Source organism: Vombatus ursinus, unplaced genomic scaffold (genome assembly GCF_900497805.2).
Source record: "Vombatus ursinus unplaced genomic scaffold, bare-nosed wombat genome assembly UNPS02010320.1, whole genome shotgun sequence".
Classification (NCBI taxonomy): Eukaryota; Metazoa; Chordata; class Mammalia; order Diprotodontia; family Vombatidae; genus Vombatus; species Vombatus ursinus.
Window position 1 is genome coordinate 2,573,459 of NW_020950098.1, and position 19,901 is coordinate 2,593,359.

The following is a 19,901-nucleotide window of genomic DNA, read 5'->3' on the forward strand; positions in this document are numbered from 1 at the left end:
TAAGTTCAGAGGTTACAAGGAAGTAGCTTTCATTCTCCTTTATAACATAGAAAAAAAATTAAGTCAAACAATCAAAAAATGCACCAGGCCGTGTTTGCTATTCTATACCCCATTTTCTACTTCCAGCACCCCATTTTCTACTTGCATTCTGCTAGGCAGGAGATTTTCACATCTTTTCTAGGCAGCCAAGATTAGTACCCAGTTTCTAGCTTAGTTTTTTTGTTCTTTTTGTTTACATAGTTTAGTCATTGTGTATATTAGCATAATGCTTTAACTTTCCATTATAATTTAACTTTACACTGCTTTTTGTATTAAAGCACAATTTTTGGTTGTTTTAAATGCCCCCTTGAAGCTTTTCGTTTGGTGCCTTAATTATAGCCTGGAGCTGTATAGTATCTTACAATTTATGAAGTATTTTTCTTAAAATGGTTTTCAAGTAGGCAATACAAATGTAATCTCTGTTTTACAGACAGGGAAACTGAGGCGCAGGGGTTGGTGACTTGATAAAGGACAGAGCTAGGATTTCAAGTTTCTCAAATTCCCATTTATTTCTCTTTTCACTATACCATCTTGCCTACTCTGGGCAGCCTGATGTTTTTCAGTTTTGGATAAATGAGCAGCTAGATGGCACAGTGGGTAGAGCTCTGGCCTTGGAGTCAGGAGGACCTGAGTTCAAATCCACCCTCAGACATATGACACTTACTAGCTGTGTGACCCTGGGCAAGTCACTTAACTCTGATTGCCTCACCAAAAGGCAAAAAAAAAAAAGTAGTATCTCAACAAGATAGAACATTCATTTTTGCTTTTTTTTTTTTTCCACAGAAGGAAACTATCCTGATCTTTCTTCAGCCTCTCAGTAGCCTTTGACATTGTTGATCACCCTCTCCTCCTAGATATTCCCCCAGAACACCAGTCTTTTCTGGTTCTCCTTCTAGCTATCAGATTACTCCTTCTCTGTCTCCTTTACTCTATCCTCCTCTTCATCATGCCATCTAACCCTAGGCATGCCACAGGGTTCTGTCCACAGCCTTCTTTTCTTCACCCTCTATACTACTTCATTTGGTGATCTCATCAGCTCCCAGGGATTTAATTACCATTTCTGTGCTGATGATTCTCAGATCCACCTATCCTGACCTCATCTCTCTTGTGCCCTCCAACAGACAACTCTATCTGGATGTCCAGTAGACATCTTAAACTCAATATGTCCAAAACAGAATTCATTGTTTTTTCTCTTAAACCCCAACACTTGCTCCTACCTTCCTATTGTTGTAGAGGGCAACACCATCCTCCTAATCCCTCAGGTCCACAACCTAGAAGTCATCCTGGATTTCTCATTGTCTCTCATCCCCATATCCAGTCTATTGCCAACGCCTGTCAATTTCACCTTTGCAACATCTCCCCAAGATGCTCCCTTCTCTTCTCCGACATTGCCACCACTCTGGTTCAGACCCTTATCACATCATGCCTGGTAATAGCCTACTGGTGGATCCACCTGCCTCAAGTCTTTCCCCATTCCACTATATCATCCAGCCACCAAAGTGAATTTCCTACAGTGCAGGTAAATCATGGCACTTGCTATTTTTTTTCTTCTGTTGTGTTTTGTTTCCTCTTTCTGGTGGTTCCTCCTATTGGTTCTAATTAAAAAAACTGCTTTCACATGTTAAAAAAAAAAAGAACAAGACACTCTAATTTTCTCTGGCTGTTTCCCCTGTCTAGAATATTCTCCATCCTCATCTCCTCTTCCAGACTTCCCTGGCTTCCTTCAAGTCCTCAGTAAAATCCTACCTTCTACAGGAAGGCTTCCCCTTACTCTTCCTTAATTCTAGTGCCTTCCATTTTTAATTATTTCCAATTTTTCCTATTTATAGCTCGTTTGTACACAACTGTTTGCTTGTTGTCTCACCTGTTAGATTGTAAGATTCTTGTAAAGGACAGGAAACAAACATTTTTCTTTTACCTCTTTTTGTATCCCCTGTGATTAGCATGGTGCCTGGCCCATAATAGGCACTTGATCAGTGTTCATTGACTGTCTGACTAAGGTTGGGGGCCGCCTTGGTCCCTATACTTAATAAATGAATAAATAAATAAATGTGTGTGTATATATATATATATATATATATACACATATATAACTATATTTTAATATAATTGGTTTCCTTTATAATCTTATTTATTTTATGCTTTTAAAAATATTATTCTGAGAACACCATAAGCTTCACCAGCATGCTAAAAGGGTCCATGCCACAAAAAAATGTGAAGAATTCTAGGCTAGGGCATTTTCTTTTTTCATCCTTTCTCTTCCTCTTCCATTACCTTACTCAGGAATCAGGCTAATAGTAGTAATATTGTAAGAGATTAAATAGGCCTTTGTGGGCAGTTGTGGAATTTAATCATCATTCATAACAGCGATAGGAAAATACCTTCTGAAATGTAACCATCTTACAAAAAAATAAAGATGTAAGGTGGGAACTGCCTGTGTTTCATATAATTCTTTCCTCCTGCTAATCTCCATTCCTTAAATACCATCCTCAAACACCCATGTTAAGTTAGGTAATTGACATTAGAATTAGTTGGGGAATAGAGAAATTAAGTGAGGCTGGTCAGTATCTGAGGTCAAGCCTAAACTTTGTCCTTCTTGCTGAATTCCTTCTTTATATTCCTACAATGTAACAAACATTGTCTTTGGAAAGAATCTGAGGGTTTTCTGGATAAAGAAGACTTTTTTTCCTAGTAGGCAAATATCTGCCCAGAAAATAAAATATTATACTTTGTTTTCAATCAGTTTATTATGATGTTTGTCCTAGTTTCAGTTTTGGATTCTTATTTTTCATTTTAATTGAAATAAAAGTGAGGACTTTATTAAATTTGTGTGTATACATCATTTAATATTTATGGGCCTTAGTTTCCCTTTTATAAAAGCCAGGGGAGGGTGGATTTATATCCCTTACCTCAGTTGGCATAACCTCAGATGTGGAGGTTATTGGTGATTAGTAACAAAATGCTAACATCCAGTGACCCCTGTACAAAGTGTGAGCATTCATCTCTGAGTAAGAATGGGTGAATAGGCTTCATTAAAGACTTGGTTGTGCATCTCTAAGTTTTAAACTGTCTAAGCCCTGGAAACGAAAAAAAAAAAAATTATTGATGTACACTTTAGTCATTTTACATTACATGGACAGGAGTAACTTCTCTGGGCAAACATCTACGTGGAGGTGTCACAAACATGTCCCAAGTCAGTAATATTTTATTTTTTCACCATGTAAAAACATTTTTTAACATTGGTTTTTAAAACTTTGAGTTGCAAATTCTCTCCCTTCCTCCTTCCGCCACCCCATTGAGAAGACAAGTAATTCCATATAGGTTATACGTGTGTACATATATATATATGTATACATATATACACATACCCACACACCCACACATATACATATAGTCATGTAAAACATTTCCATAATAGTCATGTGAAAAAAATAGAACTTCCCTCCCCTCCCAAACCCCCCCCCCCAAAAAAAACTAAGAGAGTCAGCTTTAAACGGTTCAAGGTACAGTTGAGCATGTAGGGACACAGACTGAAGACAGATACAATTTTAAGGAGCATGACACTTGGCAGAAGAGAAGAGAGCCAGCTATAGCCTGCAGACATTGAGACCTGGCAACTGATAATTGAACTCCAGAGAGGAGTAGAGCATAGGAGATTGGCTGAACAACTTGCTCAGCAGAGATATTGTGCTCAGGCCAGAACTTTGTGAAAATACAAGAGATAGAATTTTGAAACCTCTCAATATCAGAGGAATGTATTGTTGTGACCACATATTTTCTACATGTATATTTCATTACCATTGTACTCTAAGTTTATGTCCATTCTTCCCATGGATTGACAGAATGTTTATTACTGGGAGTGTCTTACCCCCAGGTTTATGAAAAGAATGTTTCATTGATATTGTTCTCAATGTATAACAACAGCAACAATTTATATAGTACCTACTATGTGCCAGGCACTGTGCTAAGCACTTTACAAACATTATCTCATTTGTTCTTCACAACAACCCTATTGTTCCCATTTTACAATTGAGGAAACTGAGGCAAACTGAGGTTTGTGTGACTTGCCCAAGTTCGAACAGCTAGCTAGTAAGTGTCTGAGGCTGGAACTGAATTCAGGTGGTTCCTTCCTCCATATCCAATGGTCTGAGGGCTAACTGTGACAATTGGCATATTAACTTGCTGGTAAGGGCTGGCAAATTGTACTCTTAAAGGTCACTAAGTCTTGTGGATGGAGTTGGGTACATCTGAAAGAGTACTGTTATTTGTCAGAGGATCTGTGTTAAAAATCCTGGCTCTTATTGACTATAGGACCTTGGGCAAGGCCCTTGAATGAAGCAAAAAGTAACAATTAATAGCCTACATCATGCCAGACATTATGTTAAGTTCTGGGAATACAAAGAAAAGGGAAATAGTTCCTGCCCTCAAGAAGTTTACATTCTATTAGGGAAATCATGTACATACAAATATATAAAATGACAAAATATATGCAATGTGATTTTTGAGGGGAGAATTTTAGTAGTTCCAATAATCAGTGATCATGAAAGACTTGTAGAAGGTGACACATAAGTCTTGAAGGAGACCAAAGATTCTAAGAGGTGGAGATGAGGAGAAAGAGTATTCCAGGAATTGGGCCAACTAGAACAAAGATATGAAGGCAGAAAATGGAGTATTTTGGCTGAAGAACGGTAAGAATGATAGTTTGACTAAGCTGTAGAGTTGTATATAGAATTGAGTCTGGGGCAAGTAGGTGGCACAGTGGATAGAGTACTAGCCCTGAAGTCAGGAGGACCTGAGTTCTAATTCGGCCTCAGACCAAACACTTGACATTTACTAGCCATGTGACCCTGGGCAAGTCACTTAACCCCAATTGCCAAAAAAAAAAAAAAGAATTGAGTCTGATCAGCCAGCAGTTGGACACATGGTACCTTGACTCCAACATAATGATGTTATTTTGGTCCTCTTTGAGAAGGAAGGACAACAACCAACCAACCAGAGTGGTATAAAGGGAAGCAATATGCAAAAAGGCCGGAAAGGTAGGTTAAGGCCAGGTTGTTAAGGACTTTAAATTCCAAACAGAAAAGATTTTAGTTGATTCTAAATATAATCCTGAACAACTCCTCCAGTGTTTATTGGGTAGGTAAGTGACATGGTCACACCTGTGCCTTGTGACTACAATGTCCTCTGGAGAAATAAAGGAAGTTGCTTGAACTAAATCTACAAGAGCCCTTCTAGCCCCAAATATATAGATTCTATAATAATATAGATCCTATATTATATATTATATAGCTATAATTATATATCTATTATTATATATTATGTAGATCCTATATTATTATAGATTATATAGCTATAATTATCTAATATTATATGTAATATATAATAATAGATATATGTTATATATTCTATATAGAATATATAATAATATTCATTATATATTCTATATATAATACATATTTAATATAGATCCTATATTATTATGTTATATATAGTTATAGATTATATATCTATAATTATATATCTTATTATATATAATATAGATCCTATATTATTATATATCTATTATTATATATTATATATCTATAAAAATATAGATTCTATAATTCTACTCTGTGCTTCTGAATGTAATCAGTGTGTCTAAAATGAAAATATATGTTGCTTATTAAAATGTGAATAACATGTCATGGAAGACCCCTGTCCTCCAAGTAGGAAACCAAAACACGTTTATGTTGTTAATTACCTATTTTTCTTAATGCAGGCTTTCTGTTAATTTTTCTCTTCTAAGCCAAATCAAAACAGTGGGTAAAATGCTCTGTCAAGAGACTTTCCCTGGTAGAAATTGAATCATGAAGATTCAGATGGAGATAATTTGTTGCTATTGAAGTAGAAACATGTCTGAATCATAAATTAAACCTGACAAATCTGTCATGAAATGTAAATTTTAATAGAAGCATAATCTGAGCTTTCATGACTATGTCAAAATCAATAATACATCATCAGCCAGTTTTTAGATTGGGTCATATAACCCAGAATTGTGAAATTTAATACATTTTTAGTCCATTAGTGGAATTTCAAAGTGTAAGCTTTGGCAAGAAGTATTTTTTGACTTTTTTTTGTGTTTGTTTGCATAGAAAAGATGTATAAATCAACTTCCATTCTAGGACCACCAAGGCACTGAAAAAATTATGTAGTTAAATTGAAATGTTGTTATATTTGGCAGTGTTTGAAATAAGCAGGCCATTTGTTGAGACTTGGAGACTTATTTTTAAAGTAGTGTTGGACCTTTCCGTGTAAACACATTACTTAAGGTAGCATATTTTATTTTGAAATTGTGGTGTTCCTTGTTATTTGCAATATGTGAAGTCATCCTTCTATAAAGTAAAATCCACATATTAAAAGGTGTTGTTGATATTTAAAAATAGGAGTTACATTCTCTTCCTTGGGCCATCAAATGACCCTGAGCCCAGCACCTCTCTTGATCCCATTGAAACCTGCACTAAACCTAACATAAAGACGTTCCATATCTGACCTGCATATTTAACAACATATGGAAAATAAATTCTTTGATTAACAAATTTTAACTTTGGTGGTGATAATATATATACTGAGTGTCTGTAGAACAGAGGGCAACTGGTTTTTAAGTTACTTTCCCAACTGGTTTCCTTTTATCCTTCAAGAAAATCTGGAAGTATGAGTAAAATGGAAAGAGGAATTGCTCAATTACCTCTTTGGAAAGATTTAATTTCATTTGCTTAGTTTGGTAGAAATGAAAAAAGAAAGCTTCAGAAGCTCTGTATATTTCTCCACCACTCACCCAACCTCATCTCCTCAAAGGGGGTAAGACAGATCCTGGGGGGAGGCAAAAGGAAGGGAATGAAACTATGGAATATTTAGTATATCATATTTGTTATAATTTATTATTAGTCCCTACTACGCGCTCGGCACTGATGGAATACGAAAATGAGATGGTCTTTGTGCTCAAATGGTACCAGGAATGGTAGAGTCATAGGGCTGAGGCTTAGACTCTAGATTTTTGTTTTGTTATTGAGGTATTCTTGGAAGACAATGGAGGAATAATGTGTTAAGTGGTGGGTAATATCCCGTTATATGTGATTCTCATGAGATTGTATTTTTCTCTCATCTTCAAGGGACACAGTGGCAGCTGGGAAGTAGGAGGTTGTTCTAAACCTAAGGAACAGGACTGAAGATGGTATGAAGGAGTAAATGGGAGAGGGGAACTGAGAGAAGGGGAAATTTTGGAGGATCAGAATTGGGGTATGCTTAGATTGTGATAAAATGATTTTGATTTACTTTTGTGCTTAATGTATGATAAGATCTGAACTTTGTAGGCATTCACTAGCCCAGGGGAGGGGAACCTGTGGCCGTGAGGCACATGTGGCCCTCTAGGTCTTCAAATGCAGCCCTTTGACTGAATCTAAACCTCACAGAAAAAGGATTTATTCTGTAAAAGCTTGGACTCAGTCAAAAGGCTGCACCCAAGGACCATTCCACCCCTGTTAATTAGAATTTAAGCTCCCTCAGGGCAAGAACTCTTTGTGGGGAAGGTGTGCATGGGTGGGGGGTGAAGATTGGGAGGAGAGGTGTTTTTGTATCCTAGGTATAAAACAATTTGCTTCAAATTTAGTAGCTTAAAAAAATGTTTCTTGAATGGAATTGAATGAAAAGACTGTGAAGTAAGCTTGGTTTGATTGGTAAGAAGTCCTTGAAAGCCCAGAGTAATTAGCATTTTGCCTGGAGGGAATCTGGAAATTTTTAAAAGAGATTTTTTTTTTCCCCTGGAAGTTCAACAGACTGGTAAGGAAAGTGGCTAAATCCTCAAAAGAGGAGATTGTTCTGATGTGAGACAACCCAGAACTTAATTGGTTTTATTACAAACACATAAAAACCTTAGGTATATATGTTAGTAACCTTTTTTTTTTTTTAAATGCGTGTGCCTCTAAAAAAGTCTTTTATTTGACACTTACTATTTGAGCAGATAGTTAGCTAGGATATCAATGCAGTTTTATTCCTCCCCCTCCCCCAACTTTTACTCATGCCTCCTTTCTTTTGGAGGGTCTGATCTTTGTAGAGCAATGACTGTATCTTCAGAAATGAGCTTTTACAAGGCAGTGAATTTTCCAGATAACTGAAGCTGGATTAATTAAGAGCTAAATTGCATTTTGAATGTGTAATGGGTTGTCTTCCCCCATAGAATAAAATCCTTGAGGGCAGGGGACTGTCTTTTTTTTTATTTTTGTTTTTTTTAGTTTGTATTTGTGTTTCCAGACTTTGCACAATGGAAGGCACATAGTAAGCGCTTAATAAATTTTTTGATGAACTAAGGAAAATCCTTCTAAAATGTATGACAGGCTCATATTTAAAGCAGAGCACATTGAGCACAATTCAAGCTTTCCTTGATGCCTTGGTCAACATTATAAGGATTATGATTGCTAAATCAAGGCCACTTATCCTATGTGTGGGTTTTTTTAAAATTTTTTTTTGGGGGGGTCACTTCCCATTTTGGATAGCCTTCCCCTTGTGGTCTGGTTCCACTGTTGTCTGTAGCCTGGAATAGCAGTTAACCAAGATGGTTAATACTAGGTGAAAATGAATTTTTGAGGCTTCTTCCTGGGACCCAAGTACAGTTTGGGGAAATAGTACTGACAGCTATTACAGGGCCTTCCCCCACCCCACCTTTTTTGCTTATGCTGATGAGGGTGGGATCTCAACCCCAAAAAGGAAAAACCCTGGACTTTCCCACTTGGCCAAATCTCTGGTTGTTCCTTGAGGGGCTATAATCTCATCAACTGGCCTTTCATTGTGGCTACACCCAATCTCCCAATTCTATTACCCTTAACCTAGCCTAACCTTCCATCGTTTTACCTCACTAAGGTCCCAGGCCACTTCCCACCCTTAATCTTATCTAGGTTCTATTCTCCCTTGGCCAAGTAGTACAGCTCCCTGGAGTTCTGTGACCTCATAGACTACTTGGCCACTCCTAGATCCCTCTCATAGTCTTTCTGTATATAAGATCCATCTTGTCTCAGTTAAGATGCTCAGATTCTAACAATTTAGCCAATAGCTCACTAATGTTCAGACTCCTTAAGAATCTGCCCAAAATGGCAGACGATCTAACGAACCTTGTCTTTGGCTGAAAGAAGGCTTGGGTTGAATTCTTTCAGGCAGGATCCGCGCGTTGTGATTTTGGGGTCCCAGCACCCCTAAACCTCAACAATACCTTGATTGGATCACAGATTTAGACCTGGAAGGGACCTAAGAGGTCACTGAGGCTCTCACCCCTCCTCCACTCTCCCCTCATGCCCCCCCCTTTACAGATAAGTAACTGAGGCCTAAAGATGTTATGTGACTAACTCAGCCAAGCTAATCCCTGAAGCATGATTGAAATCTAGGCTTTTCTGGTTCCCAGCCTAGTGCTCTACCACCATGGAGCTATGTTTCTGATGGTTGAGGCTGTTAGAAGTTTGACTCCTGGATAAGAGCATTTCATTTCAAATCTGGAATACTAATCTAATTCATTGAATGTGATCTAGCTGCTCTTTAGTCGGCTACTGGGAAAGAAGAGAAGATGGACTCCCCATAGATTACAAAAACATCATCTTTTCTCTTTTACCCCTGAGACAATTCATTTGTTGCTTGTGAACGTATGTCTCATGGGTAACAATAGGAACCAGGGCTGCTGCTGGGCCCAATGGGCTGGAGTACTGGGTTTTGTCCCTCTCTGGACTTGTAGACAAAGTTCAGTCCTAAGGGAGCCAGCCTGACCTCCAAAGAGAGGATTCAGGATCTTTTGTTTTCTCTCTTGAACTTTGAACCTTTACTCCAGAGCCCTAGGGAAAACTGCTTAAAGATTAGGTTGGACTCATTTCCCTCCTAAAGTGAACCAGTATACTGCAGGTGCCTGGAAGAGGCAGGTGATTTCTGTATGCAGGGATAGAGTACTGGACTTGGAGTCAGGAAAACCTGAGTTCAAATCCTGCCCCTCAGATCCTGTGTGCATTCTGTGCAAGTCACTTCAACTGTCTCAGCCTCAGTTTTCCTATTTGTAAAATACGGAGGCAGCTAGATGGCTCAGTGGATAGAGCACTAGGCCTGGAGTCAGGAAGACCTGAGCTCAAATTCAGCCTCCAGCACTTAGAAGTAGCCTTATGCAAGTCATTTAACCTAGGTTTGCCTTAATCCACTGGAGAAGGAAACGGCAATCCACTTCAGTATCTTTGCCAAGAAAACCCATGGACAGTAGGGTCCACAGGGTCACCAAGAATTAGACACGACTGAAATGACTCAACAAAAACAACATTGGGACGTGACATTGACTAGCACGTGAGTTTCAAGAGGCTCAAATGAAAGAATTTATATAACATATTTTGCAGACCTTAGCATTCCTCATAGAAATCATGTCAGCTGTTATTACTGTTACTTATAGTAATGTTATTAGAACTGTTTGCAGCAATAAGGGTTTGGTTACCTTTTTACAGTGATTTAATAGACCTAGAACATTTCTGTTCTCACGTTGTCAGTAAACTCCCAAGAAGCGAGGAGCAGGTGTTTTCCAGCTGTGCTTGCTGGGGTAAGATAATCACGATGTGGGAAAGTGATCTGCTGCCACTGACTGACGTTTCCACTTAAGGTTTGATCTGCAGATGTGTTCATTCTGGCTTCAGAATTTTCCTTTCGAGATGCAGCATAGTCACATCACAGAGAAATATATTTATGAAGTCCTTGCACCACTTAAATCCGAGTAAGTTTGGGTGTATGTATGACAGAGTCAAACTATAAATGGCTTGTTTTTACTCATCAAAATCACCTCCGCTGTAGAAATGTAAGGGCTTGGCTCATCCGGGCAATTTATCAAATCAGCATCAACTGGGGGAATGTTTTTAATGAGGTAAGAAATGAAATTGAATGGAAGATTATGGAAGATGGTGTACATATTGAGACATAGACATGTTATTTGTTTGTTTTTGTTTGTTTAAAGTCATGTTTCATCCTTGTTGAAGATCAGATCATTCATATGGTCATAGATCTATAAGTGGAAAAGGACCTCATGGCCATTTAGTCCAGTCCCCTCATTTTACAGGTGAAGAAACTAGGGCCCAGGAAGGTTAATTTATTTTTCCCTCGTCACACAAATATTAAGCATCAGAGGAAGGATTTGAAGTCAGTTTCTCAGGTCCTACTACCACGCTGCTCCTACTTAAATAAAATCTATTTATACTTTTGATTATGTGATGGCATATAGTAGGTAGGGCATTGGATTTGGACTCTGGAAGTCTTGGGTTTGAATCCCATATGCTACAATCCAGTTCCGTCTTTGGCCAAGGCATTTAACGATTCATTTCTTTAGGCAGCTCTTTTGAGAAGTTAAGAAGATATTAGGACTTATATTGGTAGAGCTTAGTTACTCAGGAGGCTCTTATACCAGTGAAATCATAGGGTCTATTCTTAACCCTATGCTGTAATTATGAAAATTATTTTTTTAAAGTTAATATTTTATCTTGACGATTCTACTGTTGCTACAAAGTGTCCCTAACTCTGGACTTCATCTGGTAGTATCAGTTATTCTAGAAGACCCACATCCTACTTCTGGTATTCCCCAGCAATGTTCCAGTGAACAGCTGAAACTTTCTGATTGTTTTAAGGGTGATGAGGGTGGGAGTGGAACCTGTCCAGCTCAGCCAGGAATGTTCCCCTAAAGGTCAAGGATGGGAAGGGAAAGCTTCCTCTCATGGACATAGAATACAGCACCTTGTTGATGGGGATCTTGAGGATCTCAGATGATCTCTGGTGGCTTACTGTCAAACTCCCTTCTAAACTCTATTCAGCTGCAAGGGCTGTCTCCAGAATTGCCAATGATCTCTTAATTGCCAAATCCAATGACCTTTTCTCGATCCTCATTCTCCTCAACCTCTCTGCAGCCTTTGGCACCATTGACCAGCCTCTCCTTCTTGCTCTTCTCTAGGTTTTTGGGACATTAGTCTCTCCTGGTTCTTTTCCTACCTATCTGACTGTTCCTTCTTGGTCTTCTTTGCTGGGTCCTCTTCCAGATCATGCCCTCTAACCATAGGTGTCCCTCAGGGTTCTCTCTCTTCCCTTCTAGCTCTATACAACTTCACTTGGTGATCATATCACCTCTCACGGATTTAATTACCATCTTTGCTGATCCTGCCCCAGGCCCTCCAAGCTCCCATTTCCAACTGCCTTTCAGGCATCTCCAATAGGATGTCCATTAGACATCTTAAACTCAATATGCCCCAAACAGAACTCATTATCTTTCCCTCTAAATACAGTCCCCACACCCTACCTTCAACATCTCTATTTCTGAAAAGGGCAAGGTCATATTCTGCCCCCTCCTTGGGCTGGAAATCTAGGAGTCATCACTATTTCTCTCACCCCATATCCAAATTTGCCACGACCTGCTTTTTTTTTTTTTTCCACCTGTGCAACATCTGTTGAGTAAGCTTCCTTCTGTCCTCCGACTTTGCCATCCCACTGGTGCAGGGCCTCATCATTTTGTGTCTGGGTCATTACAATAACCTCCAGTGGGTATGCCTGCCCCAAGTCTCTCCCTGCTACAATCCATTCTCCATTCAGCCCCTAAAGTGATTTTCCTCTAAAGCAGGTGGGATCTTGTCAACCCTCCCTACCCACCACTTACTCAATGGACCCCAGTGGCTCTCTATTGCTGCTAGGATCAAATGCAAAATGCAGTTTGGCATTCAAAGTCCTTTATAACCTAGCTCTTCCTACTTTCCAGTCTTTTTTACACCTTACTCCAGTGACTGGCCTCCTGGCTATTCCACTTACTAGATACTTCATCTCATGATTCTTGGCATTTTCTCTTACTGTCTCCCATTCCTGGAATGCTCTCCCTCCTCTGCTCCCAACTCCTCCTGACCATCCTGGCTTCCTCTAAGTCTCAACTAAAATCCCTTCTTTTAGCCTTCTCCAGCCCCTCTTATTCCCAGCGCCTTCCCTCTGTTAGTTATTTTTCTTTGTCCTGTATATAACTTGCTTTGTAGTATGCCTTTGACTGTAGCTTCCCCCATTAGATTGTAAGCTCCTTGAGGGCAGGGACTATCTTGTGTCTTTTTTTGTACTGTCAGTGCTTAGTGTGGTGTCTGGCATATAGGAGGTGCTTAATGAACGTGGATGATTGGTTGATTTCTATGATGGACACCTCTGTGCTTTTAATGTGGGCAGGAATTGATTTCATCATTTCGAAGGAGGTGGAGCTGACTAAGTATGCAACCTATTTTGACCAGAAGTAGTAGCCAGGTTTTCTGAAGTTTCTGCCCTTGACTTTGTCTGACTCCATTCTGTGTGAACTTTTTTTAAGAGAGGTTGGACCTCTCTTCCTATTTCTGTATTCCTCCCACTCTTCCACTGTGAAGTAGGATTTTGGAAGCTCTTCTGTACCTAACAGCTAACTTTCTGCTTGGAGAGAAAGCAGGAATTTGCTACAGCTGTTCCACAGTTTCTTCTTTTCTTGTGGCCTCTGAGCCTCAGTTTCTTCTCACTGTTTGTAGTTTTACCTCTTTTTCTCGGGATGTATCACGGAAGAGTCCAACTATGAGAGGTAATCCAGTGCCATCATCTTTGTACTAATAATTTGTGTGACTTGTATTTTTAGTATCATTGTTACAGATTGTATTTTTACTATGTAGAGCTGATAAATTTCTATGTCCTTGAGTCTTAAGTATTCCCCTGATGTTTGGTTTCTCTATTTATGCTGAGATTAGAGTGCTCATTTTTTTTTTTTAAGACAATCAGGATTAAGTGACTTGCCCAGGAAGAGTGCTCATTTCTAATCAGCTTTCTTTACCTAGGTGAAATAGATTTTTATATATTATTGCCCCCATTTCACCCCTCTTCTCCCCATAAACCTTTTGTTATGGCAAAGGGCAGCCAGAGGAAATTTTATTTTGATAAGTATTTCAACCCATTTTAACCAGAGTTTTTTGAGCAGAAATTTAAATTAGTTTTATGGTGGATTCATTTTGCAGTAAAAAAGATATCTTTGTACTATTATTTAAGGATAGATAATGTTGGCTCTTACATTGAATTGCACTAAATTGTTTCATATATTTCCATCATAAAGCTGAATATAAATTAAAATATTGTCTGATTTAACGCTTTACGAAATTTTAGAATCATGAAGGGAGAAGCTTTAAGTTATTGGGGTGTGGGTGCCTCCAGTCCTTGGCTTGATTTCACCCTAACCTCAGGACAAGTATGATTCTGTTTATATTGCTACCTTTGGAAGTGCAACTGGGCCTTGAAGCAATATCCCAAGAGCTCATAAAATTAGTAGGCCTTTTTTGCCTGAAATAAGATGATGCATTATTTTTTCATTGATCTGTAAGTTGGGTGTTTTAGGAGGTGCTGATAGAGTGCTGAGTCTGGAGTCACTAAGATGACTTTCTTCCTGATTTCAAATGAGACCTCTGACACTTTTGTGACCCTAGGCAAGTCACTTAAGCCTATTTGCCTCAGTTTCTTTTTCCGTAAAATGAGTTGAGAAGGAAATGGCAAACCACTCCAGTATCTCTGTCAAGAAAACCCCAAATGAGTTCACGAAGAGTTGAACACAACTGAAAAACGACTTAGTAACAACAAAGTTGAAAATGAGGGAAAGAGTTTTGTGTAGGACTTTTCGAATAATTCAAAATCTTTAATAAATAAGTGTTTTATTCATTTTAGAAGGTTATGTTTTGTTTAGAAAAAAATTAAACTGGAAAAATTAGCCTTTGACTCATTTAAAAAATGTCCAATACCAGATTTAAATAATCTTATTTTCCCCTTCCCCTTCCGGGCAATTTTCTTTTCCTAGCTTCTTGGATTTAGGCCTTTGTTTTACTTAAAATTTCCTTGAAAGAAGAAAGTAGCTTCCATTGTTCTGTTATTAACATATGGCCACTAGCTACTGTTCCTTTAGTGTTTTTAATAAGATGTAGATTTTTCCTCTTCTTGGTTGGTTGCTACTTCTGTGAAATATAGGTTTTCTTTTCTTGTGCAGTTCTCCAAGAAGAGTCATTTCCAAGATTAAATCTTCCCTTTTACTTTGTGATAAGAAAGTTGCAAAAACTTTTCAAAGCCCCTGAGGCCGCCTCATTCAACTCAAATTGAAGAAGGCAGGGAGGAAGGAGGAAAACAGATTTTGGATATCTCCTAAAAATATACTTTAAAGTTCATGATATTTAAGAAGATGAAATTGTTTTATTGCAGCTTTCCAAGTTAGTCCTTGTGCAGAGGAAAGGTCATGAAGTTTCTGCATCACCTACAACAAGGTCCTTTTGGTCACTAGGACCCCAGGATGCAGCTTTGAGCTTTTGGCATTCCTGTGTCATGGGAAAGTTGATGATAATGTATCAGGGGTGAAAGTTGATCACCAGGACAAATGAATCTGTGGTGGAGTAGGAAGTCAGTTTAACTGGACTTTGCCTCATTTTCCTCTTCTGTCTTTGACGTTACCCAGCTGCTGAGTGCAGCCTGGGGCTATATATACTTGGTAAACTGAGACTTAACTAGGGGCTTGAAAAGGTGAGCTATGACATAGGGCATGGAACATTTTTTAAATAAACTTTAAAAAGTTTATATTCATTGCTAATTTTTATTTTAACATTCATTCCTAAATACGTGCATCTCTGCATTCTAGTACCCATTGAACAGTCCTATATGTATCGAATATTTTAAAAGAAAGAAAAAGTGATTTAGCAAAACCAACTTTGGAGACAATATTCTCTCACCTTTGCAAAGAAAGGGGAAGGGAGAACTGTATCATTTTCTCAACTGTCATCTGGAGCAACCTAGGTTGGTGCAGCACCAAGCCTAGAGTTACTAAGACTTGAATGTTCAGATCTGGTCTCAGACACTAGCTATGTGACCCTGGGCAAGTCACTTCACCATGTTTGCCTTAGTTTTCCTCATTCTATAAAAGGGGCATAATAGACCAACTTAGCTGGCAGTATTACAGTTAAAATGAGACTACAATGGTAAAGTGTTTAGCAAAGTGCCAGGGACGCAGTAAGCTCTCGATAAATGTAACTATTATTATTATTATGACAATAAGAGGCTTTTGTTGTTAATTCCCATTGATGTTGCTCTCCTTACTAAATATTTAAATCAACTGTGGTTCATATAAATCTTCCCAGGCTTCTGAAATCTTCAGATTAATCATTTTCTTACAGTATAATAATCCATTATCTTCATGAACCATAATTTATTTAGATATTGCACCCAATTAATAGATAATTACTTCATTTCTAGGTCGTTTTTTTGCCACCCCAAAAGTTCTGCTTGTGAATGAATTATTTTAATTGTTTATGTGGGGGTCTTTCCTGTCCTTTGTCCATCAATGAAAAGCTTTAAAATTTTAAAGTGCCAACAGTAGTAGTTCCTGAATCACTTGAAGAAACAATTTTTTTTTTAAATTTTTACTTCTAATCAGCAAGAATGATTATCTGAAGTGGGAACCTATCAGATGGAATAGTTCTTCTCTTCCCCTTCCCCCACCCCAATCTCTTTAACCCCTAGGCTGCAGCCTGGAAATAATGTTTTTCCTTTTCCTATGGATCCTTGCATTTCCTTCAACCCCCATGAATACCAACATTGATAATTAAAGCTTTGCTTAAAAGACACACAGCTATCTTTCTTTCAACACCGAATGCAGGCTGTATAGATTTCAGTTCCAGAAAATGGTTTGAGTTTCTGTAGCCAAAAAAATAATCATCTCAGCGGCCACTCTTCCTTGGACAATTCTCATTGACTCTTAGCTAGCTAGTTGGTCCTTCGGTGGCAGGCAACAGGTAAGTAAAATCTTTCTGGCTTGGTGTAGACCTTGCCTTCAAGAACCTAGGATTTGCCTCTATTACATGTTGAGGTCTCTTAAGATGAGACTTGTGGAATAGGTTACTGATCAGATAAATTGATTTAATTAACATTGTAGAAATAAAGTATCTTTTAATACCACTCATGGCAAGAGAAGGTGTGGGTGAAAATGCTGAACTGTGATTAAAGTTATGGTTAAAATTCACTTTAATACTCTGTCATGAAGCTTTATTAGCAACAAATGATAGCATCAATATTTTGTTATGGAAGGCATCCATCTGTTACCTGCTCAAGAGACTATTATAATCATTGTTAGAATTATTATTGCACCAAACCTGATAAATCCAGGATGTGCATTTGTGCAAAATATCAATTGTTTTCCTCTTCTCCCAGACTCCCCAGTTTCTTAAAAATCTCCCTGGAGCAACCTTGGAATCCGAGTGATTAATTTAATCAGAGTAATTATAGGAATATTAGGAGGCATCCATCTAAATATTTTTGCATATGCCTCCGGTTGAGCTGGAGCATCAGTGATGGATATCTCGATCGATATGCAGAACTTGTATTCTATTCATATTTTGGAATTCATCCCATCCGTGGAGGATGCAGAGAACCGGAGCCTAGGGCACAATGGTCTTAAAAACATAACCATATAGCCCACTTCCATGTCATACTAACGTCCCAAATTGAGAATTTCCTAACTCCACCGTTGTGGTTACCAGAATTGTACCCTTTTTCCTTTTAGCCGGGTACTTTAAAATGTGAAATTCTGCTGGGTTACAATAGCATGAAGCAACCAGTTTCCATTTAAGTGCCATATATCTCAATGGTCTTTTAGTCTTGCCTCAATCATTTTGAAAATAAGCTTCAAATTCTGTGAAATACATTTAATTTCAGCCTTGGATTTTGTTAAGATGGAACTATAGCAATCAAGCGTTTATTAAGCACCTACTATAACTGGATTTCAAGGTAGTGTTGGTAGTAGCTAAGAGGAAAAAAAATTTGCTTCAAATCCTGAGGGTCCTTCCAATTCTGAAATTGTGACTTTGACTATATACAGTAGCATACCTTTTTATCAGCTCCTTATCTGTATCCTCAGTTTGGATTGGAGGGTGGAGCAAAGAACTCTCAAAGCTGACTCCTAGACCAGCCCTCTCTCCCTTTCCCAACTACCTTATTCTTTTGGAGCAGACTCCATCATGCCCCACCCTCCACCCATAACTCTTTCCCCCTCCCTCCCCTCCCTCTTTTCAGCTTCCTTTTTTTGTGTTCTCTATTAGGTAGATTCTAAACTCCCAGAGAGAGGGCAGGGACTTTTTTTTTTCTTCTGTATTTCTGTCTCCTGGTTTTATTTATTTATTTATTGAGGAAAACCAAACTCCTCTACCAAGAAATTTCAGCTCAGATGAAAGAGTTGTTTTTTTTTTTTTAATGGCACCTCCAGTTTCTTTTTGCTCTTTTATGAATAGTCTTAGAACTAAAGTTCTGAAGAGCTAAAAGGACCTTAGAACTCATCTAGTCCAACTATTTCATTTTACAAACGAGGAAACTGAGGACCGGGACCACATGGTTGAATCTGGTGGCAGCTGAGACTCTTCATGTTGTTTGTACCTTAATATTTAAAAAAAAAAAAAAACCATTGGCGACTTCTATTATGAAGCAAACTTCCAGTAGCGCCCATCCCCAGGTGGCATAGTGGATGGAATGCTGTCTTGAGGTCTGAGGTCTGAATGCTGCCTTTGCCTCTTAGTCCTGTGTAGCCCCAGGGCCACGTGAACCTCATTTTTGTATCACCTGTAAAATTGGAATGATATCTGACTTCCATTGTCCTGAGAATCACGTGAGATAATATAAACATCAAGCTGTCATTAACTCTAGTTTCCTAATGTTTTGTCCGGTTTCTTTATGTTAATTTCATTTAAATGTAAATATGATTTAAATGTATGAATTTCACTTAAAAGTATATTTTACCACTTTAGAAGGTATGTAGAATAGTTGGGCAGTTCCTCCCCACCCCCAACTTTTACTAACATAGTTGTCTTTAATATCAGTGTAATTGAAATAGATTTAAGGTAGACTCCCAAGAAATTTTTCTTAAGGCTATTACCCGGGGCAAAATGATCCTTTTTTTGAATCTTTGTCATTTAGGAACCTAAATGGGAGGGGAAAAAATTTCAATCTGATTAAGCTAATAAGAAATTAGACATTGAATCAAATTTTCCTGGTCCCTAAGAAATTTTTGGTTCTGCATTTATGGACCATAAAATATGCTTTTATCCTCTTATGGATCCAGTAATAAAGAACTGTTAACAATACTCATTGCTTCTGTCAAATTGCTCCTGATCCGTAGTCCGAGGCTTGCTGGCGTAGAGTTGAAGAGCTTATATAAATGATAGAATTTTAGAATCTTTCATTTAGAAAGAGATTATTTGGCCATGAAAATGCAAAGCTTTATTTTTCATTTGTGAGGGAAATCTTTTTCTGCCTGGGAACTTTATCCAACCTTTGTTATCCACCTTTTTTTTTTTTTTTAATTTTACTAGGAAATAGGGTTAAGTGACTTGCCCAGGGTCACACAGCTAGTAAGTGTCAAGTGTCTGAGGTCACATTTGAACTCAGATCCTCTTGACTCCAAGGCCGGTGCTCCATTTATCCACTGGGCCACCTAGCTGTCCCTATCCATCTCTTAGAAGAAGAAAGCTTAGGCTCTGCTTCATGTGGCTTCTAACCAGGGATGAATCAATCACTCAAAACATTAAGACGCCTACTATATGCCAAGCATTGTGCTTAGCTCTAGGGCATAAAAAAGAGACAAAAAACAGTCCCTGTCCTCAAGGATCTTACAATCTAATGGGGATGACAATATGAAAACAGAACAAAGCAAGCTATAAATAGGATAAATAGGAAATTAACAGATGGAAGGCAATGCTATTAAGAGGGGTTGAGAAAGACTTCCTTTAGAAGGTGGGATTTTAATTGGGACTTAAAGGAAGCCAGGGAGGTGGTTAGCAGGA

The 19,901-nt window shown here is 38.3% G+C and overlaps 1 protein-coding gene across 3 annotated transcripts in view; it reads left to right on the plus strand.

Annotated features, from left to right (window-relative positions):
* The window catches only part of GRIP1 (glutamate receptor interacting protein 1), a 790,436-nt gene that overhangs the window by 117,244 nt on the left and 653,291 nt on the right, over window positions 1–19,901 (plus strand). The gene's annotated exons all lie outside the window — the stretch shown is intronic.